At 46.8% G+C, this 25,200-nt stretch overlaps 1 protein-coding gene across 8 annotated transcripts in view; it reads right to left on the reverse strand.

Annotated features, from left to right (window-relative positions):
• Positions 1-23,940, reverse strand: part of MYO9A (myosin IXA) — a 161,760-nt gene extending 137,820 nt beyond the window's left edge. For 3 of the 8 annotated variants that reach the window (XM_021406765.1, XM_021406767.1, XM_021406762.1), the window contains exon 1: positions 23,582-23,923. The gene's annotated coding sequence lies outside the window, so the exon portion shown is untranslated. Of the gene's footprint in view, positions 1-23,581 lie in introns of all 8 variants that reach the window. The other 5 variants (XR_002441694.1, XM_021406769.1, XM_021406768.1 and 2 more) reach the window with 5 other exon arrangements.

Consider the following 25,200-nt stretch of genomic DNA (forward strand, 5'->3'; position numbering starts at 1 on the left):
GAAAGTATCTCCTCAAGCAGTGGTCACCCCCAACAACCACGCCTTTGGGTCCAGGGGTACACAGAGCCCCCCAGGAAGATGCCCAGAATGTGAAACAAGAAGCCGTGGATACACAGCTAAAACTATGTAAACAGCCCCCAAAGGCTTACAGTTGCCCATGCCAAGTATAACCTGAAATAGGATGGGAACGCTTTCTAAGCTGTCCCTAAGCTCACCAGCTTTTCCACTGACTTGAAAATTGAGAGAGGTCATCTCAGGCTTGTTTTCCCATATTTTTATATTTTTGTTCATCACTTCTATCAGCATCTTGACTATTCACCTCTGTCTTAAACACTGAGACCCACACTTCAGCTTGTCGCATGGAAGCTTCTCCACGACAGCAGCACTTGCCTTGCTGTGCAACGCAGGGCTTTCTTCTCTTTCTGAGGTGCACTCCGTTTACCATGCTTGAATCTTACAATTCTTCCCATTTAAGAGGCCCGTGGATACACAGAGTACCTGAGCAGATGATTCCAAAGCCTGGAATTACCCTACATTTTGAGGTTTTGCTATTCCCCTGTGGTCCAAGAGCTATGAATGCCGCTCAACGGCCTCTCTCCTAGCAGCTCCAAAAGCAGGGCTAGGGCACTGCTGCCCATTAGCCATCCTCTTGCTGATGTCCTGCATGGAACTCCGTTGGGCTGTAGCAGACCTTTTTTTTCTAAGACAAAAAGGAAAGGAAACAAAAAAAAAAATTACAGGAAAAAACGTTGCAAAAAGGTTCCTAGAGGCCGTTGAAAATGGTTCCTATGAACAGGGAACTGACTTAAGGCATGAATAATATCACAATCACTTACTCTTCCCCTTAAGGTCAAAGCACCTTCTGTGCAGAGAATGAATCAGTGTTCAAGGAATTAATCACAGCCATGCTGTGAATGAAGCTCTTGTCTGCGGGGTTCCTGCCTTGCTCGCTGAAGAAGCTGCAGTAGGCACAGATGAAGGCCCGCTAAAACGGAGCAGAAAGGGCCTGCAGGAAGGCACGCTGAGGTCTTGTGATGGAGGAAACTCAATGGGAGAAGTGATTTCCATCTCTACTTCCGTCACAGGCTTTCTGCATGATGCTGGGAGGCGAGAAGTGTGGTGCAAACTAAGTATGTCACCGACGGCCACGGCTGTTCCTCTTTCTTCAGTTCCTAAACTGAGTCACTGAAGCCTGCTTCCTGGAAATGCTACAGTTCTCCTGAAACTCTACTCACTAAAATAACCCGCTTTTTCATGGCACACACCCAGCAGTTAGCACTTTCAGGCTGATACTCACCATGCCCCCCTCCCTCTACTTCATCTATGAAATCACATCAGACTAAGCAAGGACGCAAAATGCTGGGTACTTAGCACATGAGCATCATCACTAAAAGCTTTGTTCTGACACAGGATGCCTGGTGATTGAGCAGCATCGGGCACCCTGCCCTCCAGCCGCTCCCTGGGTCCCTTTTTCTGCAGTGCTTCCCAGCCTATGGAAGTCAGAATTCTAAAAAATAGAAGGTTATCTGCGTAACGCTCCAGTTTTATCTTCTAAATTTAAATTAGAGTGATCATAGATGAAAAGACAGAGTGGGTCTGGTCTTCAGAAGCAGAAAACCCAAAGGTCCAAAGGGACTAGAAAGTGCGGCCAAGAAAAAAATAAAGGATAAAATCAAAAGAAGCGTGCCAGTGCTCCCCTGTAACACAGCCATCTTATCCCAAAATTATTTGCCGAAGAACTATGAACTACAAACACAGCATCTTCCTATTCCTTCCCGCATCCCTGGAGACACTGAAGGCTAGGCTGGATAGGGCTCTGAGCACCTCATCAAGCTGTGGACATCCCTGTTCCTTGCAACGGAGTTGGACTAGATGATCTTCAAGGGCCCCTTCCAACTCTAAGGATTCTATCATTCTATCACCTCAGGAAGCGTGTCTGTACTACTCACATTTTTGTCAGCAGCCAGAATGTTCATAGAGCGAACCTGAAGAACACAGTATTTACAATAAAAGTCTTATGGAATCTGCTAAAAATGAAGGATATGAAGTGCTGGAGCAGAGAGATACTGCCAAGCATCACACCAAGGATGCCTCACCAGCTCCAAAACAGACCCAGAGAATACCTTCTGCAGAGCTAAGGGCTTATGAAGGCGTTAAGTACAAGATGCTTCTATCCTACAAGAGCCCAAGAAAACAAACCCTGGGAAATGATGAATCCTGAACCTCTTCACTAGCCCTGCAGGCACCGGTGTCAGGAGAAACCTGGCTGAGGGATTGGACCACAGCTTCAGCAGGGGAGGCACCACGCTCCGTCCAGAACAAATACCTGAAATAAGAGCTGGGCAAAGATGAGGCATGCCTGTCCAGAAGCTACAAATCTCACGCAAATGCATTATAGTAGCAGCTGAACGTCACTGCAACACTGCATGAGAAAATTTCAGAAGATAACTGAAATAAATGGTAGCCTAAGGAAAAAAAAGTAGATTTCTGTATGCTAGTTTCAAGAAATAATTTACCATTCTTTGATAGCACATCATGGTAACTTGAGGTTTGGGGTATTTTGTTATGTTTTTTTTTCCCCCAATAGATCTTAAGGGCGTTGATGCCATCTGGCAGAAGGTAACACAACCTGGCCACAAAGCCAAATTTAAATGCAGTAGTGCTGGGGAAGCTGTAACTTCATGACTGATGGTCTCACCCCTCATGTTGCAGAGGATGAAGGACTGCAACCAACAGTGAAAAAGGGATGGTTTCAAAAAGAATTTTCTGTGAAGAAGCTTTAGCTATCAAGCTTATTCCGGTACAATACTCCCGTGTTCCTAACTCAATTTTACAACACTGCACAAAAGTTACCACCCATATGCTCCTGGAGACTCAGTTCATCGATACAGAAAAACCTGAGCTTGCTCTCCTCCAAAGGAGACATTTCCAACTCTCCTGCTGATGGAATACATCCTGAAAATGCATACTCCAAGATTAGAACTAATGATAAATGGCAACTCTCACTGGGCTTAAGCCGTATTTTTTTTTTATTTTTTTTAACATTTTAGGCAAAACATACCTTTTAATAAGCAGTAGTTTAAATAGTGAGAGCTCAAAAAAAGAAAAAAAAAAAACCTTTTCTGTTCCATCTGTCTCTGATTTGAGCTGTGGGCGCTCAGAGGCACCGAAGACCTTCAGCTTAAGCCATCAGCAAATCCCAGCAGCCGCTGCCTTTATTTTTCCTCCTCTCCAAGCATTCTTGCAAATGTCATTCCCAAGCAGCAGTTTCGTCTGCTCTAACTTTCACTTCCGAAATACAAATCAACAAGGTTTGGACACCATCCATCCAGGTTCTTTCCAAATCCTCCAAATCCTCCAATGCATTTCCATAGCGCTCCGCATGAAGGCAGCCCCCAGCTCGCTGCGGAGCGCCTGGGCTCTGCCTTCCTGTTTGCCACTTCTGCTTGTTCCACCTTCCCGTCCGCAATACGCCGATGAAATCATTTCCCAAAAGACAATAATCTCTTCTGCAGCAAATGAAAGTCAGCCCTCAGCAGCAATAACCGCAGCCTCGCCAGAAGACAAGCAGCTGCTCCTGGCTGGACTTCAGGTTTGCATTATGCGAGAGACAGCACCACGCGCTGTCCCAACACATCCGTCCCATTCTGGAGTTCAGCAGCTTAGCACATTGCAGACAGCAGCTACGGCCTAAGAACCAAGAGGAAAATAATTTGCTGTTTCTTAACGTTATCAAGATCAGCCCGTCTTGACCAAACAAAGCAGAGCACACTGGATTTCAGAGCAGCGGTAGGAGTGGGACATCAGACAAGGCGTAGGTCCTCCAAGTCCTCCTCCTTCCTCACAGTCACCGTAACGCAGAAGTTTTAGAAGCACTACCTATTGTAAAGCATTCAGAAACATGCCACAAGGAGAAGAAATTGTTAAACTGCCAGATTTGCTCCGTTACCTTGAAACCAACAAGCAGGGTGAATCATATTTTAAACAAGACCTCCAGCAACTACTTGGTGAAAAAATCCAAGTTCTTCCTCTGAAGGCCATATTCAGAAAAAAAGAATCCTCATCCCACAGATGATGATAATTTACAAGCTAGGGCACAGATAGACCGGTGCATTTAAGCTAACCACAAAACAACGTATTCGATCTCAGAATTAAACTGTCATTGAAGTGCCATAACACGAGCGTGTCTTTTAAACGTGAAGATGAGTATTGTGAATGCACTGGAACACGAAACTAAAAACAAAACCTTCTCCCAACACAAGCACTGAAAATACCTTGAATTATAGATGACAGCTTCACTAAAAATAGTTATTGTCAGACACCTCAGAACACAAGCTTTGGAGTTCTTTGAGAACATTACTATCTAAAGAATAGGGGGGAGATATCCAAATATTTAATAATGCATAACATCTGCCTTTTGCAAAAATATTTCAAGCCTCATGTTTCAATTACTGATATTCATATTCTAAAACTGAAGGGATGGCTTGATCAAAACTACATTCGTTATGTGCTGCCATCCAGGTTACCCAAACTATCACTGTCGGCACGAATCTTCGTTCACTTTACCTCATAAGGACAAAGGCTCCTACTCAAGTTCTGCATTTTCTCAATGCCCGCTCATTACCAGACCCTGCACCTTCAGGAGAGGATTAAGAGAGAGGACCCAGAGCTGCCATCACCCGCTAGCTTAATTTTTCATGGTATGTGTGAAGTAAGCCATGCATTTCTTAGGGAGAATGAAGAGCATTAGATGTTATCCTGGCAGCACTGTCAGCATCTTGAACAGAGAAGGCAACCACCGGGCACTCTGAGACGGAGCTATTTCGGGGAATTAGTGCTACTTCTAACAAACAGAGGCACACGGGGGATAGTGGCACTGAGAAAGTTTTCACCTCCACTGTTTGTCTATGTACAGAGTAAAAATACAGCTGCGTGTTAAAAAATGGATGTGGCAGACGAATGCATGAGGAAGACAGGCTCCTCCAAGCATGCGCGCTCTGGGTGATGCCAGCAGACAGCAGATCAACTCTCTGGTGCTGAGGCACAGCAAGCTAAGAGACAGTGAAAGCTGTTAGGGAACAAGAAAACAGAAATGAGCCCTGTGATCAAAAACACACCTAGAAATGTCACCGAGCAGCCTGCACACAGCTGCTGCTGCAGATAATGGACAGAAACAAACGCTGACCACACCGCTCTCCTCGTCTCCAAAATAACCTTGCATCTATCCACTTTTGGCCAATGGGGATTCTGCACACGGACTGCAGAAACCTGATGAGGTCAACCACCCGCAAGCCCACAGAAAAGGCTCACATAATTAAGAGTTTTAATTAGCTAGGTTGTTACTCTCAGCAAGATAGGAAGTACTGAGGCTCACTGCTTATTTGTTTGGTTAAAACCAAAGCATCAGAACATCACAGAAAAAGACTTTATTCTAAAAAAAATGAGCAGGAAAAGGAAAAATTCCTACATGTGCGTGGTGTTTGTTTTGAGAGGCGAAGTGCTATGGATGGCCTGTCAGAGATCAGTGACACCGTCCAAACAAAACACTGCGAGCTCTGCAAGGCAAGCCCACGGCCAAGCGAGGAGTGGAACTTGCAATGGGAACTCCAAGCCCTGCTGGAGCTGCAGCTCGGCCTCTCCTCGAGGTTACCAAGTTACTGCTTTCTGAGATGGAAAAGATAGGCTGCAGGAATTCGGCAGGACTGGTACCGGGGAGCTACCATGCATCCATGAGTGAAGCAACGTGACAGAAATCACCGTCTATCACTTCCACAATGAAAAAAAGACACAAATGATCAAGTATCTACAGCAGAGGTTGTGACACAGGCATTGTAAAATGTGTATTTTAGGATGCAAGCCCTCTGGCTTCTTCCAGTCTGGGAGGTTTTCTGGCATTCACACACCTTTTGCTAATGCTACATCACCGAGAAAGCACCCGGACCTCCTCCTTTTCAGGCAAAAGCTACAAACAGTGCCGTGGCTCAGCTCCTAACTCCATCTCTGCACTTGGAGAACAGCAGCCGCCTCAAATGGCCAAGCTGGAGCTCAGCAAAAGTGATGGCAGCAGAGGAATGCAGCTATCGAATAAATAAAACTCAGAAGCACATTCTGGGTTCTGGAAAAATCACTAAGTCCGATAAGGTAAGAATAGAGCCGATCGAGGTAACGGCCCCAGCCTCACCGTGTTCTCTGAAAAGTAATAGTAACGAAAAAAACCCTCTCCCATGTGAAAGCTTGAGATCTGGTTTCTCTGGAGATCAAGCAACAAAAAATAGCAACATTCACAAGCTGGCAATGGAGTGATTTCCATGCTTCAGTAGGCACAAATTGAACCGAGCCTATTCAATTGAAACCAGCACAAACTATTTGCTTTCTCCTCCTAGTCTGACTGTTTTAAGCTTCCACGTGTCGTCCCGGTCTTTAGAAGGCTATTTTTCATCCAGAATAAGAGGGCACAAGGGAGGTGGGAGGGTAGCAACCGCTTCTTTCCATTGGAAGGCAAAGTTTTTTCATTAGAATAGAGCAACACTAAAAACCACAGCAGAAGACACGCTTTTCCACCCCACCGCGCCCCATCCAGTAACAGAACAGATTCATCCTCAGCCAGAAACACAAAATTCTGACCTGTTCTTTCCTCACAAAGGGCATGAAAGCAAATGGAAAACAAACGGAGCACACAGCTCACGCAGCCCGCACCATGAAAGGTCAAGCACTCTCAGATGACTTCAGAAAATTAGATGAGACCACAAGAGAAGAGTATCCGAATCTCAAAGATAATCCCACATCCTGAGCAGAAACGTCAGGGGGACAAAGAGCTGCGCTAAGCGAGCTCTGCAGAAGGGCTCCTTGGACATCTGCTCGAGCATTTACCACCCAGCCGCTCCCAAAGCCGCTTCGGCGGCGGCATTTGTCTTAATTGCAGTCAGTGGATAATCGCGCTTATCCCAAACTGTTAGCTGCTCTGGGGGTGCCAAACCCAGGAAAAAGCTCTCTCCCACCTTGCAGATTGCTTTTCTTTGAAATTTGCTACGGATCCAAAGCTTCCTCAAGGAGATGTTGGTTTCGAACGTTTCAAAATCATCCAGTGACTGTTACCTTCAGCTGTCGTACATACATACTTACTTACATCAGTAAGTAAAAGACTATCGCAGGTTTGTTGAATTAACAACAGCTAATAAACACATTCCTTTAAGTTTGTTGAGCGTATCTTTCTGATTATTAGGACTTCTAAACCAGAGAGCAACCAGATAGCATCCTTCAATTCAAAATTACTTATCAAACTTGCTTTCTGCCTCCCAAAACCTAGCCCCCAAAGCCAACCGAAAACCACAGCGCACCTTCTCCAAGCTAATTTCCTGAGCCCTGCACAGAACCCTGAGCAAACACAGCAGCCAGAGCACCACCAAGCTGCCACCGTGCCCTCGGGAGGGGACTGGATGCAACTGAGGTCAGCTGCACATTATCTGAGAGACCGAAACGCAATGCTGATGGCAGTCAAGCCAGGAAGAGCCTGGCTCGGGTAACGCAGCTGGCTGCATGGCCACCTCTTATTTACAAGAAGGACAGCTGAGAAGGGAACCACAGGCACTCCACGCTAACCAGATCTAAGCGGTTTTCCATCAACACCTAGAAACAAAAAGAATTTTCCTTGATATTAGAACCTCAGCTATGAGGGTTAAACATTGGTCAAGAAAGAGAAGCCGTACTTCTTGCCGCTTCCGCAACACAGCGCAAGGCCACAGCTCTCTCCCCAGCATCGCCAGACCTCAACGCAAAAACGCCTTGAAAGATCTTAGAACTGAGGCTACTTACTTTCCTCAACAAAGTCACTAAAACCTGGATTTGCATTCAGCACATAGAACTTTCAGCTGAAGTATTCTCAGCTTTGCGCATGCACATTGTACACATTTCCCATACTCAAGGAATTCACTTTGCAGTACTCACCCACCCAACCACATCGGCAGACCCGACAGCTTCACCTACCGCAAGCAGAAGTCAGGTGAGGAGGATCCGAGAACTTACGTCACCCGCTTGAACCAAACGCTCCCAGATTGCGACCAATCATTCAGCTGGCACGTGGCCAAGAGAGCTCTCCATCAGAGAAAGAGGTCAGCGAAATCCAATAACAAGTATTTAAAAAGACAAGTAAACAACATTAGTTCGATTTTCTGGCCGGAGGCACGGCGGGTTCATTTACGAAACAGGGAAGGGGGATGGAGAGGTGACCCAGCAATAAAATAAAATAAAAATCAGCAGATTTAATCTACGGGGTGGGTTTTTCTCCCCCATTACTTGCACACCATTACACTGGCAGAATTAGAAGCATGAGGACAGCAGCGCTGGCCACAGCAGGCAGCTGCCTGAGGCAGCACGCAGCAAGCCGTGCTTTCTCCTGCGGCTGCTCTGCGTGCTGCGGCAGCACCGGGTCGGGCGCGGAGCAGATGCTACCTCTCACTTCTAATCAGGAGCACAGAGACATGGCACTTGTCAGACACGCGGGCTCCAAAGGCTGGCTGCCACCACGGCTCCTCCAGACGAGCTGGAAGAAAGCGCAGGTGTGCTGTTACTCTTCCTACAGATTTGAAGAATGCATTCAGCGAGGAAATGCAGACATAGTGTCAGCCTCACAGCAAGATTTCTAGGACTCGTCTTAGCTCCTCACATCAAGAAATGGGACAGGAATAACAAGAGAGGCATCCATTTCCTATTACTGCAAACGCACTGGCAGAAAAGAGACGGGCGAAAGCCAAGTTGCCACTAATTAATTCGCATTGTTTGGAGGACTGAAATAGCTCTCATTATTTCTTTACCAGCACGAGAGATAAGAAGGACAATACAAAAAGTTCTTCTATCTGCTCATAAGCAGTAAGCTTTAAAGACCTTTCTCCCCCCTCTCCATGAAGTGCTGTCTCTGACGCACCACCTCTGCCACATGCACAGCGATGCAGCCCAAGATTTGGATCAGAAACCTGAGATCTCGCTGGCTTTTCAGAAAAGTGATACGCACTGCTCTTGCCATTCTGAAGGGCCTGCACACTTCCAACAGCGCTGCCTTGACCTTCCCTAACAAAACGGATGAAGTTTTCCATGCTTGGACTCAGCCCAGAAGTCATTTTCAACAGCAAACGCTTTTTATCCAGCTTAGTCTTACAGCTATCTGTACCTCAGCGGTAAGCAGAAAGAGGGATAGGAAGCCTCACACCCATTTAAGGACACCAACATCTTTAAGCTGCTAGCATTTGGCATCTGACGGGCATGGAAAACCATTCGGTGTTTCATTATTGTAATTGACTTCAGCAGAAACAGCCGCTGACACAAGTCCCATCGATTTGCCACTTTCCCCAATCCTTTCCAATCAAGTCTGCAGAGAAACTCCTCTTCGGCGTGACTAAAGGCAGCATCATTAACCCTGACTTTTAAAGGGTAATCAGGTTTGACAAGCCACAAGTTTTAAAAGAATGATGGCTGGGCTTTTTTTCTCGCCTAGTTAAACAAGTTTCTCTGAAACTGAGGTGGGCTTTTTCGCTTTGTTTTAAATGTAGTTAAATGCAAGACCAACTTAGCTTCAGTAATAAGCATCTGAAGGCTCAGACATCAACAAAACGCAGTGAGCAGCCTGACTGGGGACAGCACCCACAGATCTCAGTCCCTGGGACGTGAATCGGCCTTTTCCTTTCAGCTTCCATGTGAATTGCACCCATTTCTCCCACTAGTTTGCCAACTACTCTTTCAGGTATTGTACATTTGATCAGCTTATTCAAATAATCATATTTTGAAATAAACATCAGTCTCTTCTTCAGCCTAAGGACAACTTGGTGGAGTAGACACAGTGGTGGAGTATGGGGGAGCCAAAGAAGGTCCTTGTGCCCAAAGTGTCATCCTTCCTGGCCCCTCTAAATGAGAGCAGGAGGTGCAAAACTCAAGGAAAAAAGCAAATATCTCACTCAAAGCTTCTCTAAAGACCTCCTACCTCTGTTACCTGAAAAACAGAAAACGTGCTGGTATCGTGTGGTAAAATAAAACATATAAGCATTATAATTATCTGTCCGGAGTGTCTTAGACAGCATATGGCATGGAAATGAAACTGCCTTATATCTATTACCTTTGCTATGTGATGAGATCAACAGAAGGAAGCGTGAAAAAAATGTTTAAAAATATGTTCGGTGTGGGATCACACAACTGAAGCACATTCATCATCAGGGTAATGTAATGACACTAGGAAATGAGCTAAGTGAATTTAAGATTGAAGTCTCATTTTTTTTTGAAGTGCATCTGTTTGGCTCATATCAACCTGAACCTCATCATCTAGATGGTTTTCATCTCAGACATATACATGTAAAAGACGCAAGAACATAAATCAAAATGGCTTCTTTGACAGGCACTCATGAAAAACATGCCTGTGATTTTCTTTCCACAGCCCTGCTGAATAATCTGGATCCCAGCAGGTCCTAGCTGCAGCTCTCCGTGTGAGTGGGCAACAGATGAGATCTCACTTCAGGCTGACCCTTGTTTGTCAGGTTTTGTTCGTTTTTTTGGTGCATTTGGGGGGAAAGTGCCACACTTCACTAGAACAAGCTAAAGCAACTGCTTTTTCACCCAAGTGGATGAGAGACACTGGAGCAAGCCAAGCACGTCCACAGGGACAGCAGGCTCCTGCAGAGGATGCAGCATCCCCTGCTACCCATTTCCTGGGATCACTCGGCCATTTCTAAAATGGTTGCTTTCTACAATCAGAAATGAGGACAGCAAACCTCTAGGTGGGCTCACCATGAAGCCAGCCAGCCACAGACCAACAAGCTGAGCACAGTTCTAGGGATTCCCAACAAAGCCTTAAGGAGATGTCAAGAGACATCACTAGCTCAATTTTAAGGTTGATGATGCAGGCAAAAGGCAACTCAGGTAGGAATAAGAAGATGCTGGGCAGCTTCAGTCCTTCCAGTTCTGTGGGCAAACATCCTCAGGAACACCAGGGAGAGGAAAACCAGGCAAAGGCCCCGACACAAAGAAGCTTTCAAAAGTAATGTAAGGTTTTTGTTTTCATGCATACTAAAAGAATTTTGAAGTACCTCTGCTCAAATCGCCCAAGCTGATGACTGCGTTGTACATCAAGCCACTGCCTCCAAGGTGCTGATCTGGTCACTGATTTCACTGAGCTACACAATCTGCTACATCACTTTCCTTTTGCTTTCAGTTCTCTTACCTCTATGAGGTTATGTAGGTTCATTAGCTCTGCACCACATCCTGAGCAAACCGAAGCACCAGTACATGCCAACAGAATGAACCGAGACGTTAAGTATTCAAGCCACCAAGTGACAGCACTAGGATGTTTGAAGTATGAATGAGGAGAAATGTAAAACTGGAAAGGTTAGCTGTTTTTGCATGGGAGTAAGTAAAAAATGCAAAAAAGAAAAAAAATAAACACCATCATTTCATGGGTGGAGTTACTATTTCGGAAGAGAGAACAAGAGGGAGCTTTCCAAGGGAAGTCCTGGTGATGCTTTGAAAAGGATTGCCCTGTGCCATAAAGCTTGGATAAGAGTTTTATATAAGAAAAAGAAGAAACCTCATCTGTCTGAATCGCCTGTACCTCAGCAGAGCTCTCTCCAACCAGCTGCAGCATCACCTTTGGAAGCAATTTTCACTCTTTCCCTTAGCAAATAATACCACATCACAACCTCCAGCACCCTGGTAGTACCTAACACCTCACTCTGTGCAGTCTCACTTGCCCCGCTCAACCTCAGGGATCTCCAGGCTCAGGATGCAGGACGGACAAGTGTTTCATGTGCAACGGCAACAAACTGCTGGCGCCCTCCACCATCCTCCTCCTCAGCAGGTTGCTGGGCTGTGGAGGCAGGAATGAACGAGCTGTGCATATTTCAAATACACTGCTGGAAAGCTCAGACTGACGTGGAGCTGCCCGCAAACACTGGATTCTTTATGCATTTTCTGCATGCATGTCGTAGGCAGCACCAGAAATACTGTACGTATGGAAAAGTATTTCACTCGTGTGATACAGAAGGACTCTCGGTGGCTGTCCAGCCAAATCTGGCTTGGCTCGGGGCAGGAGTGCTCACTCTGCGATAGGGGCAATTCAGGAACACAGATAAGTTTGTTCTCCGTGGATAAATGACCTACGTTCAAGCTCAGCCACCGTATCTCGGTGAAGGATAAAGACCTCGGTGGTAACACGCTAATATTTGTCTACTCGCTTATCAGGCAGGAGCCTTATTACCAAGGCTAATTGAGGCAGAGATTAGATTTCACGTATGAAGGCACAGACAATAGCATCAGATATTCTTTGAATGCCAGTAAATAAGATAAATGCTGTGAATTTTCTCCTTAACAATGCCTCCAAAGAGCAATGAAAGGACACAGCAGAGAAGGCAGACAGACAGACCACCAGAACAACCTGAATGCACCCCAGTGATTTCCATGTCTCCAGTACTCACGTCTATTCTAACTTCCTCTTCACGCTGCCAAGCCACGCACATTATTACCGTGTTATGTTTCTTCTATTAAGAAGCTGCAATGCTTTTCTTTTTTTTATCCTCACCTCCTCGTGCAGATGTCCAAGCAGCTACAAGTAGGTCAAGCCTTAATACTGAGGTCTTAAAATTCTTCTGCTTGTAGGCAAAGAGCTGAAAATGGGCATTTTCCCTCCAAGACGAGACTAAAGCCTGCCCTTTAGCCCAACTTTCCTATTCTTGCACATGCAAGTGCATTAAATGTGAAGCCCTGAGACACGCTCAGCCTTTACCGCTTCCTGTCCAGAGCGTGCGGCTGAACGCAGAGCAGGAAGGAGAAGTCTCAACGTGAGTTCCCAGGGCACAAACAGGGTCCCTGCAACAACAGAGAACCCCTATGCCAAAAACACCACGGCCTCCCTGACTCCATACACAGTTCCCTAAAATAAGAAGGATTCTCAGCAGATTTCATTTGGTTTTGCTTTCCTAAGCAAACAACAAAAACCACTCCAGTACCTCCAAATTAATTAAAGAAGCCAATAAATCAAGAGAACAAAAACACTTAGTTTTGGCTCATCTTCCACCAAAGCTCAACACTCCCACTGCAGCAGCATGAAGGAGAGCAGAAGCTGCACATGGTGCTGGTCCCAAACCGCTATCACGCTCAACTGTGTCATCCCAATCCTAAAAAGGAAAAAGCTAATCCTCCTCAACACTTTATCATATTTCATTGCATAGACATCACCTCACTCTTCTCGGCCAGCAGCAACTACAAATAGCCTACAGGAAGTCACTAATTTCCTGAAAAGAGGGTTAACTCAGAATCATAGGAAACAGAGAAAACTAAAGCTGGTTGTAACATTTTGACAAGGCTAAGCATATCATGGGAGAAGAAAAGGTTGATCCGTCACAGTGTTGAGCCTCATCAGAAATCTGAAATCGTACAAAATTAAACAAGACCCTAATTCATCCAAATCATTAGCACAGACCTAGCAAAGCGCTGAGAAGTGTCTTCTTCAGCACACATGCCAACTGAAAGGAACAGCGCATGCCTGGGTACAGTTTTAAAGTACAACTATATGAAGATTGCCCAAGAATCTCAGTCAGAGGGAGAAACAGAGCTATTTTGGTTGCCAGATATTCTGAGCATCTCACAGATACGCATAACTTGCGATTAAATGCTCTCACCTAAACCATTACTTCAGAAACCGAATAGTATGAGAACCACAGGTTGAGCCACAGAAATAACATTTGACTTCTCACTTGACTCCGCTTCCAGGAAAGCATACACTTTTTCACTGCAGACCTTCAAACACCACCAAGTTTATCCTGTATTCCGTACTAATAGTGTAAAAATACCACTGTTCAGGAACTCAGCAATGCAGAGAGATCTCTCTTGCTTGTTCAAACACTTATCAGCAGTTATGCTGACAGATCAGAGGCACACGGAAAAGAAATTCAGGGCTGTTGCTGCCAATCACCGTGTTGCTCCTTGCAGAAAACAAACCTATGTTAAAATGTGATGTTTTAATGACTTAGCAAAAAAGTTGGTTTTAAGATGTCCTAATTGTCCCAAAACAATGTAGCACAACAAAAAGAAGAGGCAATACACAGTGCAACACACAAACTCTGTCTGAAAAAAATATGAAAAAGTGATGCATCTACCTGTAATTATAATAGCAGCCCTCCAAAAGACCAGGGACTGCACAATACCAGATGCAGAACAAGCAGGTGATGCACAAACACACCCTCCCAAGCAGCTCTGTGCTGTGGACTCTGTCAAGCAGAAGAAACAATCAAGATGTAGGCAAAGGAAAGAAATGTGCGTGCAATGTGGCAGCAGCAGAGGAATCGGAACGATCCTGCAGTTAAAATGTCACTTGAAAAATAAAAATTGAGAGGGATAATCTAATAGAAACAGGAATAAAAAAAAAAAGCTTCTTGCTGGTAAGGAAGATCAGTACAGACTGGGTTTTGGAGCTAAGACACCACTTCACAATGTCAGTGCTTAAAACCACATCTATTTGTTTGTTGGGTTGGTTTGTTTGTTGTTTTTTTTCCCCTTAGCACACAAAATTGTGAAGATAAAGGCTTTCCCCTTTCATCCACACCTGTACAACTCCTGTCTCAAGCACTAACCTCAGCTGCTGGAGTAGCTTCCCTCTGATCACGGCAATCTTATCCCACCTCAATTTGCCAGAAAGCTGCAGCAAAAATATGTTTGTTTGTGTTGTTTTTCTGTTTATAATGACTGCATCACTCTTTGCTTGCAACCTAATACATTCTTACTGAATTAATTTTACATTTTTATCTGCACCTTTAAGGCTCTTCCTCTTGTATAACTTGAGATCACTATCAAGAGAGTGACTCCTCTGCCAGCTCAGGATGCCAATCTCCATTTCCAACTCATTAAGAAGAAAACAGCAGCCGCTTTCATCATTTTCCAAGAGTCTCCCTTCACACATCCAGAGAAGCAGCCTCTAAACATTTATGCATCCTTTCCACATTCTCTCAAGCTTTTCCCTTCTTTGCATGACACCTACAAAACAAAATCCCACAGTTAGGGCTGGAGGTGTGCCAAGACCCCACGCTAACCCAAAGCTGCCTGCTGCTGTTTCACTGCCCTCCTGACAGCCCCTGTGGATGCACCTCAAACGATGAAGCTGTTTGCAACAGGTACTGTCTTCTTCTGTAAGAGCCCCTGGGATGTAACTGGATGCAGCCGAATCCTTCCCTGGTGGCATCATGGTTAAGTTCCTCCTGGCAGAGCTGCTCACACTCTCGAGGCATCTTGCTGAGGATAAATAACCTTATGAAAAAATATATACTGTTTTGAAGGTTCAAAGCAATCTTGGTTTTAACTGTAATGAGAGAGAAGCATCTTTATTTTTTGTTTGACCAGAAGAATGAAGGAGAGAATGGCAGGAATCTCTGCTGGCACCGTAGTCCTGATGAAAGTGCATCTCTATCTGTACCTTCAGGAAAAATACAATTAAAAAAATACCATTTTTTATCTGACACACAAAGCCTGGAAATCGAACTAAAACCCTAAACACGAGCTCTACAAACACAAGAAGTTAAAAGCAGAAAAGCCATTCTGCTCTGTGATGCCCTCCTGGATCTCGGAGGTGCTCTTCCAACCCTCCCCCAGGAGGCCAGGACAATACGTGCCTTGCTCAGAGATGCCAGGAGAAGCCCTTCTCAACCTGGAGACGAACTGCCAAGAGTTTATCAAGAATTTCCCTGAGAGATGGATTCATCCTGCAGCCTCCTGCACATGAAAGGTTCCAGGACAAGAAAAACAGCCCTCGCTCAAGGAAAAGTCCTGGTTAACTCTGGTTTGAAAGCACGGGCTGGTGCTTTGATGCGCTGCCAGCAGTCGCCTCTAGCAAGGAAGCCCTGGGATGAGTCACAGCACCAGCAGAAGGAACTTGCCGATCTGGATTGAAAAGCAGGAACAGAACTTTGCATTTTCTCCCCACTTTTCCTTCTCACTCTGCCATATTCATTCCTGCACAGTAATTCTGAGTAATTGCATGCTGCAGACCAGCGAAAGAAAAAGAGAAATACACCGCAGAGGAGGGGAGGGTCTGCCAATCAGCACTTTTTTTTTTTTCCCTAAAAGGAGAAAAATTGAGGCAAGAGTGTGTTAAAGGTCTGAAGGTTTTTACCAACATGTATGAATTCCAGTCTGCATAGGAGTTTATTGCATTCCACGCCTGTGGAACTACAAGCCAAAAGCTCATACCGCTTCTGCAACACCTCTTTAGATACTATTTCCCCTAACCTGAGTTAGTTCATACATAAAACCAGAAAGAAACTTCTAAATCCCAAGGACAACCTCAAGAAAAAGAAGCCTAGCCCCAGTCTGCTCTCAGAGTAGAGACAAAACAAGTCCCAGATTTGATCCGTGTTACATTTACAGAAAACATAAGGTTGAAAGTAGTCTCCTTTTCCTGAAATACTGCATCTTAGACTTGAAACCATCACACAGTTCTTTTATCATGCCAAGTTCCTATTACTCATCGGTTGAGGGCAACGCATTTCCTTGCCTCATTCAAACCACCATCCCAACCTACTGCTATTCAAAACCCTACTGAAGGAAAAGCAGTGCTAGCATCTCTTCGGTCTTCTCAGCTCCACTAGTAACAGAACTACTAATTCAACTCGGTCCTCACTTACAAACTCAACCAAAATTGCGAAACATCATCTGCTGTAGCTGCTGACACAACTCCAGAAGAGCATTTATAATCTCACTCCATGTGTCTTTATTGTTTTATCTATCCAGCTCAACTAGTAATTTAAAGGAAACTGTGCTGGATGCTCTAATTGACCCTGTTCCCTTCCTTCCCCAGTCTGCCTCTATAATTAGCCCTTTTCCAGCTCAGCCTAGCAAACAGCAACAAGACCTTTTGCAGCCACACCCTGCAGACCACAGCAACTGGCTCACATTGTTTGCCCAAATCAGCATGCACACTAGCTACGTTGGGACAAAAAAGTGAAAAAGACAAAAAGTAGCAAGAGTAAACGCGTCGCCATCATTTTCCAGCATGAAATGAGGCAGCCAACCCAAACGACAATTTCACCTGCAATGTTCATCAGCTGGGCATCCCTCCTCTGAATGTGAGCCAAAGAAATACAGCATCTGTTCCCCTCGAAGTAATATCCAGTTGCACAACTAGCGCTGAACTCACATACGTACGACATGCACTGCTGCATATTTGAACACGCATAAAGCGCAGAAAAAAATGCAGCTACGTATCGAGTAAGGCACCAGGAGGACCCACACCTTATTTGCTTGAGGAATTGGAAAGCGCGTAGAGAATGAGGAAGGAAAATAAAACATGAAACAAACAGTCTTATCAGCAACCAAGGAATATTTACTCCCCCCCCTTGCTGCTACAATAGGCTGACCAATGTTTTCTTTATGTTCAGGTATTTTCCAGCAGGCAGTCCCGGGTGTGCCAAAGAGCTGCCTCGGCTTTCTGCTCCCATCTTCCCACTGGACTTTGCAAGTGGAATCCTTTTGCCATCGCTCTGCACAGAGGGTGCACCGCAGGGCGCTTTGTGTCTCACAGCTTTCTGAAGATGCGTTAGCATTGCTGCGTACTTGCTGTGTAATCGCAACTGAGACTGAAATTCACCTCTTCAAATTCATCAGCGCACAAGCTAAATATTATTCCAGCATTTCAGAGCTATAGCACGCAAATATGCATGCTTCCATAATTACCACACAGCTCTCGCTTACTCCAAAATGAGGTTTTTAGCTCCGTGAAACATGAAGATTACACAAAGTGGAATCCTAAAGGACCGCCAGTGGAAAATGCCCCACACTGCCCAGACTCAGGCTCGCCCCACGCCACGAAAACCTTCATAATTACATGTCACAGCTCTATTTTCACACAGGCTGAGAGCTGTAACCCAGCTACTTTTCTCTCTGATCAAACAAGACATGCTTGTAAGGATTAATTCCATCTCAAGTGGGACGTTTCTCACCTTTGTCTCTCTCCTGTTTCAGAAGTCTCTGTGCTTGTAACTTTGCAATCTGGGTCCACAAAGCTGCCAGTCTTGCATCTTAGCATAAAAAAGGCCCCAAACAGCCTTGGATATCAACGAATGCAGGGGATGAGCAAGGATGGAGGGACAGGGAAAGTGGGAGAAGGACGAGAAAAGAAGAAAACCCTTCACTGAAAGCATATGTTCAGCCCCATCTTAAAATCATCTCCAACACCGCCGTGCAGCTGAAAATAACTTTTTACAATGGAAACACTGGTACAACTTTACTGCAGTGGTCACTCCTCTCACCCATCCTGCAGCACTTTATTGGACACCTCAAGTCTCCAGACAGCGAGAAGCTCAGGGGCTCTGAGAAAAGGTCGTACCAAGATGTAGAAAAGCGTGTACTGCAAGCAGGAATTTTGACATTTCGAAAATTAAATGGCAGCTGACAGGAGCATCACTACTAACAGCAGGATCTAAACCTGTAATGATCCTTCACCTAAGGAAAATTGTTCACGTTTTTTGAATACTTGTCCCCCCCACCCCCTGAACAGCATACCTGAAGGAAAAGCGTGTAGCCTAATGCTCCCAGAAAGCCTACACAGAAGAAAGTCACTCCAAATCAAAAGTCTCCAAAAGCTTTTTGAGTCCCTACTCAAGTAGATTCAACTTATAAAGCACACAGCGCACAGAAAAACTGCACCCAAAATGCTTTAAATCCATGTCTACGTGTTGAGTTTTGATTTCAAAATCCCCTTTTTTGTTTGAATGAAGAGGCATTCTGTCAAGGGTTTCATTTTTACTAGAAATAAACATAATGCAAGAGACAAGACTGCAATCTTCCCACCAAGCATCAGACACGGAGCTACTTTTAACTTGAGGTTTAGATGAGTTTTTTATGTATAACTGAAAGTCGTCCATATCCAGCACCAGAGAGCTCCCATCGGGACCATCCTTCACACAACAACAGCCACAGAAAAACTTCTCCCTCAGCTTTAATCCCAGTTTCCGCAGGCTCCTGGACAAACCAAACACGAAAGCAGCATGAGGACTTGCACTCAAGGAGGGCAGCAGCATTGATGAGCAGCAAACCAGAAGAGGAAACCTTAACAAAGCACAGAAAGCCCAAAAGCCGAGCGGCTCTGCAACAGGTGATGCTCCTTCTTTCCCTGCTCCAGTTTTCAGATCATCTTTCTTTTCAGCAAAGACATACAATGATGAATTTCTAGCACTACAAGAAGGTACGCTCTTCGTTGGTCATTTTTTTGTCCTTTATTCCATTGTTCTTCCTCCATTCACTGGAGGTATTCTATTTATTTCCCTCGTGTTTACTGCATTGTTCACTGCAGCTGAATAGTGACGACTCTGGAGAGGTATTTAAATGAAATAAATGGTGGGAGAGGGATAGGAACAGAATGTGAGCTCATATACATATAGTGAATCTGAGCTCAGAAACAATACTTTCAAAGGCAAGCTCGTCATTCCCATTTTGTAATTAAAAAAGGGATTTGTGCATGAAACAACACACATAAATCCAGGGCACTTCTACAGAGCAGTAGGGGTAAGCAATGGGCAATCGCTTCTAGTAATCTTGCCTGGTAATTTATTGCCTAGAGGTACAATTACAGTCCTGCAAGAAAAAATAATACTGCTGAAGGTTAACAAATTCCCTAACCAAATCTCTGCATGTAGCAGTGAGCTCAGAGATGCGTTTGGAGAAGCACCACCATCAGCATTGAGACAGGCCCTGCGTTGCGAGGAACTTTACAATTGTCTCGAGTTGAATGAGACACGGGTAATGCAGTCAGCAGAAAAAGTTATTTCTGGTTCAGGAAATCCCACCTACAGACTCCTCAAATTGTTTTTGGATAGTTAATTGCGTTTGTGATTTAGTCAGAACCTTAAGGCTCCTCACCGGCATTAAGTTCCCAACTAGCAATACGCAGCTTTCCATCTTCAGCTGGCAAGGAAACCCCACGTTCCCCAGCAAATGACAAACTGGCCCCAACCTGACCTATTTCAAGCATTTCTGGCCCTGCCTACACCACCCTACTGAGTCCAGCTCACAGAAGGCCCATACAGAACAAACCCTTTTTTCAGGGATTTATCTGCAGCAAGCAAACGTGACCTGACCTCTGCTCTGCACTGCCTCGCTATCTCCCAGTGTACCTCCGAGGCACGGGGAAGCGTCTCTGGGTGAGATTATCCCAGGCGATGGCCGCGGTGAACCAGTCTGCTCCCCTGACGTGAAATGCAAGTGTGTGCCTGTAGGGATTATCGGTGCAACAGTCTCCCCACGAAACACGGGAGGATAAGCACGTCACACGTGCCCTTGTTGCTCACTGCCATGTTTCACCTCGCTGCAAGATGGTCCAAATCCAGAGCCAGCTGCCTCTCTGCTGCATCCTCCTCCGGCTTCAGCAAGCCCTGAGCCAGCACTATCTTTATTCCCTGATGAAAAGGAACAGAATAACAATGGTCCTGCTTTTAAATGACGTCTGCCAAAATCCCTCTTCAAACAGGAGTTGTTCAGTGCTCCTCGCCACCGGCAGCAGCAACAGAACCAACGTAATTACCCTCCACTTGCTGACTGATGGGCAAACTGGGGCTGAACGCAGCCTCAACTGCACACGCACAGCTCTTAATTTGTCAAAGAAACTCCCAAAAGGATCGTTTACGAACAGAACCTTGCTCTTCCAACAGCACTAACTCTGAAGCCTTAAATAGTTGCTTCGCATCATTTGAACCGAGCGCTACATTTCTAATGATCTATTGCATTCGATGGCTGGGTTTGTTGGGTTTTTTTTGCACCTAATGGGACAGCATTCCACAACAATTAAATCATTTAGTAATTCCTTGCAGGGGAGGTTGTTGCCCTACACACCCAACAAGCATAAACCAACGTAACCGTTCCTTGCCTCAGACACGTCTTGCAAAACTAAAAATGCCCCTGTTATTGAGGATTGTATTCCAGTCTACATACTTACGAAAAACAGAAGGCTTACGGAAGTCGTCTAAAGTAAATATTTTAAGTTAACTGTTTTAAGTTCATTGCTCAAAACAAAACCAACATGTAGACGGGAATACAATAAAAGAATTCTTGGCCATCTATCAAAAACATTCATAACGTGGCTTGGTGTGACGGGTTCTTTTTCCCTGCAAGAATTTTTCGAAGAGGAGTTAGACACTCTGCTTCCACTAGCACTCAGCCATTGCTGGTTGACACACAGTACCTGGGACCACACTCCTTTCTAAAGGTCATTCAGCACAACTAATGGAAGACAGTGGTGAGAATTTTGATGAGAAGCCAGCACAGAGGCCGTCAGATTACCCGCATTTGATGGATATAAGCATAGACTGCAAACTGGCACCCGGAGAGGGAGAAACTCTACAATGCGCTCAGGGTCATTTTGCAGTGCACCAGATGTGATCCAAGGTGAGAGATCAGCAAATAAGATTCTTATCCAATAGAGAATTCCATAGATTTTTTTTTTTTTTAACATGAGAAAAGGCTTTCTCGTCTTGCGGCTCCTGTCCCGTTTCATTTCAAAGGCTTCACTCAGGCTGCCAGTCACAAAAGCAGAACAAAAACCAGAAAATGCAAGCGCACAAGTTCCCACTAATCCCCTTGCAGCCCACCATGGCGGCACGTGAGCCAGCAGCAGTGCCCCACAGCCACTGCACGTCCCGTCCTGAAGCCCACCACGCTTCATCAAAAGGGCCTGGCCTGATGATGAATGACAGCCTTCAGGAGGAAACCAAAGGAACCCAGGAAACTTGGAGCCCATTCCCACTTGGAAGCTTTTCCCCCTTAGCAGAAGATGAGCTTGGCACAAGACCCAGCCCCATTTATGACAAAGCTCATGTGCTTCACAGAGCCCTTACAATACCCTAAAAGCGACTGACAATGGACACCACCAGGCTGCTGAGAAAGCCAGTACAGGAGAGCTGATCCAGCTGAGAGCGATCTCCTTTCCCTCCACCATTAACTGCAGCCAGCTCAGATCCGCTTTCAGCAGAAGCTGGCAGCTGGATCGGCTTAATGGCATCAGGACAGCGTGGTGCCAGCATTACGTACCTGCAGGCACCGAGTGGAACAGTGTGCTCTCATTGAAGCTACCTGACCAAGGACAGGGGTTGGGGATAACCCCGCTCTCCTCAGGCACTTCATCCGACTCATGGAAGCCCAGAGGTTCATTGTCCCTCTCATTGCCACCTGCAACATTGAAGATGACTAGTGCAAACCAGCAATTGCACGTGCAGGATTTAGGAGCAGTGGCTTCACTGTAAAGGAAAAAAATCTAGAAACAATAATATACAATTGGGCAGCATCGAGCTTGTGGTTAAAATAAAAAAAAAAACATTTCACACTGTTCTCACTCACCTGTAACAGCTTTCCATAGACACTTGCTGTATGATTCCTCCCCACAGATTGCTACCGTGATGGCTAACAGAGCTGGCATTTTAAGACAGACCAATCAGTTCAGTGCTAAAGACTACTCTCCGCTAGGCTTCTCTTTCAGAACGTTTTTTGAGGATGTGCAGTTTGCTGAGCGAGCTTTTAGATTTTTAACTTCCCAGATACGCAAGTTAAAGCACTCACTGCAGTCACATAAGCCAGAAACGTAACACCGTGATGCTCGACCTGCCGAACGCAGCAGCAAGACAATACCGAGTCCAGCAGAGAAAACGAAGCCTATTGCATTTCCCTTTTTATCTTCTGCATCATCTGGCAAGAGTCTCTCCGTTTAAGCAGGCTAAGTCCTGAACGCTCGTGCTTTCAAACACCTACCCAAACCTACAGACAGATTTTACAAGAAGCCAAACAAACATCCACAATCACAACCTCAATGGAGGGACGGTCGCGACGCTCTGCGTTCCACCTCGCGCTGATCCCAGCCGCCGAACCTGAGAGCGCAGCACAGCGTCTGCAAACGCCAACACGTAGCAGGAAGTCCAAGCAATCCGCAGGCTGCTCCTCGGAGCGAGGAGCCTTCCAGACACAGGCAAAAATCTCTCATTATCCTGCTCTTGCCTGAAGGAATGCTCGAGAAAGTATCAAATTTGCAAACTTTAAGCCACGTTTACTTTCAGAAAAGAGAGAAAGCCTGTTCTCTTAAAAGGAAGTTAGCAAATGTAGGCACGCAGGACAGCAGACTGAGAAAAGCAGGCAGCTCTTTTTAACCCCCACAAAAAGAGCCCCCGACACTGAGCCCTGCGTGAAGCCCTGCCCTGCCCCACCAGCTGCACAGCTGACTGCTGCCGGCCCCACGGTGGGCAGCCCACCCCTCTGAGCAGCGCCCGTGTTTCCGCTGCAGCCAGCAGCCCTCCTGCAGCACTCGGCTCGTGGCAGCGCTGCTCGAGGGCCTCACATGCAGAAGGAGCAGCAATTCTGTGTTATTTGTAAAAGAGCTGGGAAGCAGGAATCTACAAATCCAGTTAGACCAGCTAGAACGCTTCAACAGCAAGGCTCGACAACGCTGCTTTCCCCCCGATAAACGCACATTTAAAGCAATTACACCCAGCGGTTTGAACAAGAACTAGACCTCGGCAGAAATCATCCTTCCAACCAGACACACGCTTTTTGCTGTGCCCGCTGAGAAAACACGACTCCAAACCTGACAAATGGCGTTCGGGTTGCGTTCGCTCCAAAATGAATGTTTTTCTAACACCTGGCTCCTAAAACTTCAGGAAGACAGGGTCTCAGAGCTTGCAGGGGCTGACCCTGCTCCTCAGCCGCCCCGCTGCCAGCCATCCCGTCGGTGCGGTGCCAGGCAGTGGGAGCGGCGCGGGGATGAGAGCGGTGCTTCCCCGTGCTCGCAGCACTCCCCCTGTTGACTTGTGGGCGAGCAGGAGGATCCCTGCCGGGATCCCGGGGAGCTGGAGACCATCCCTGGGGAAATCAAGCGGCAGGCAGGCAGGCAATGAGGAGCTCTGGTGCAGCCGCACCTCGAAATGGGCAGCACTGAGGCTGCACAGGTAACCCTCGGTTTCGTGTTTCCGAGGCGCCTGACCTCGCATGCTTAACATTCTCAGAGGTTTTCTTGCAAACGGGATGAACGCTCACCAAAATGGCCACGCTAACGATAACTCAGGAATATGACGTTCAGGTGTTTGGCGGAATGCGAGAGATGGAAGCTAAGGTTCAGCATGAGAGATGGCAGCAAAGGTTCACACAGATTCACACAGAGCATGGTCCTGGTGCCTGGCCACGGGTTGTTAATCCACCACACCATCCTCGCTGACACACCGCGAGCATCGCGCCGCGCTGTCACTGACGGACCGGGGGACAAAAGCTGATGGGCCGTGTGTCACGCTGCTCAGTTCTGCCAGTCCCAAGCAGCCTGCACCAAAACCTCAGAGACAGCCAGAGAAAAGCAGGGCCAGGAGCGAGGCGAGGTGAGGTGAGCCTCTGCCATCGCTACTACGGGATGTGGCTCCGACCGCCTGCTCCGTGCTGTCAGCTCCCTGCTAGGCGCCAGGACACGGAGCTGCCGACACCTGCAAAGCACAGCGTTGGGCAGGGACAGCGGGGATCGCCGGTGGCAGGGTGGGAGGGAGCGTTCCTCCTGGATTTCGGAAAATTCCAGAAAGAGACGGTGCCCGGAGCACAGCCAGAAAGCAGGGGGGGAGGGTTGGGGGGGACAGAGGGTGACACGGGGATGGGCAAACCGGAGTGGAAAGGGCCGCACAGGGGTGGGTACAGAGCTGCTTACAGACGTAGGGGCAAAGACAGAGAGAGGAATGCGGAGGGTATAGAGGGGAATATAGACACGGGGGGGAATACAGACACGGGGAGGATGACAGAGGGCTGAACAGAGGAGGTTTAGGGATGAATAGAGAAGGCACAGGGCTGAACACAGACACAGGGATGAAGACAGAGGGCTGCATGCGGGAGGCAGAGGGCCGCACACGGACGCGCGGTGCAGATGCAGGAGCGCACCGCAGCCCCCGCCCGGCGCAGCGCTGAGCGGCTCGGACCGAGCAGGGGCACGGACCGGGGGCGCGGAGCGACGGCGCTGGGAGCGGGGCCGCCGCCCGCTGCGACGCAGCCGTTCCCCGGGGCGGGCTCTGCGGCGGACACGGAGACACGGAGCGCCTCGCCCCGCTCCCGGCGCAGATGGCGGCTGTCAGCCCGCGGGGACCGCTCCTCGCCGCCCCCCGCTCGCAACAAAGGCCCCGCCGCGCAGGGGCGGGGGGGTACTGCGGTGCCCCCACCTCGCCACCACCCCCCTCC

The sequence above is a fragment of the Numida meleagris genome, chromosome 9 (assembly GCF_002078875.1).
Source record: "Numida meleagris isolate 19003 breed g44 Domestic line chromosome 9, NumMel1.0, whole genome shotgun sequence".
Classification (NCBI taxonomy): Eukaryota; Metazoa; Chordata; class Aves; order Galliformes; family Numididae; genus Numida; species Numida meleagris.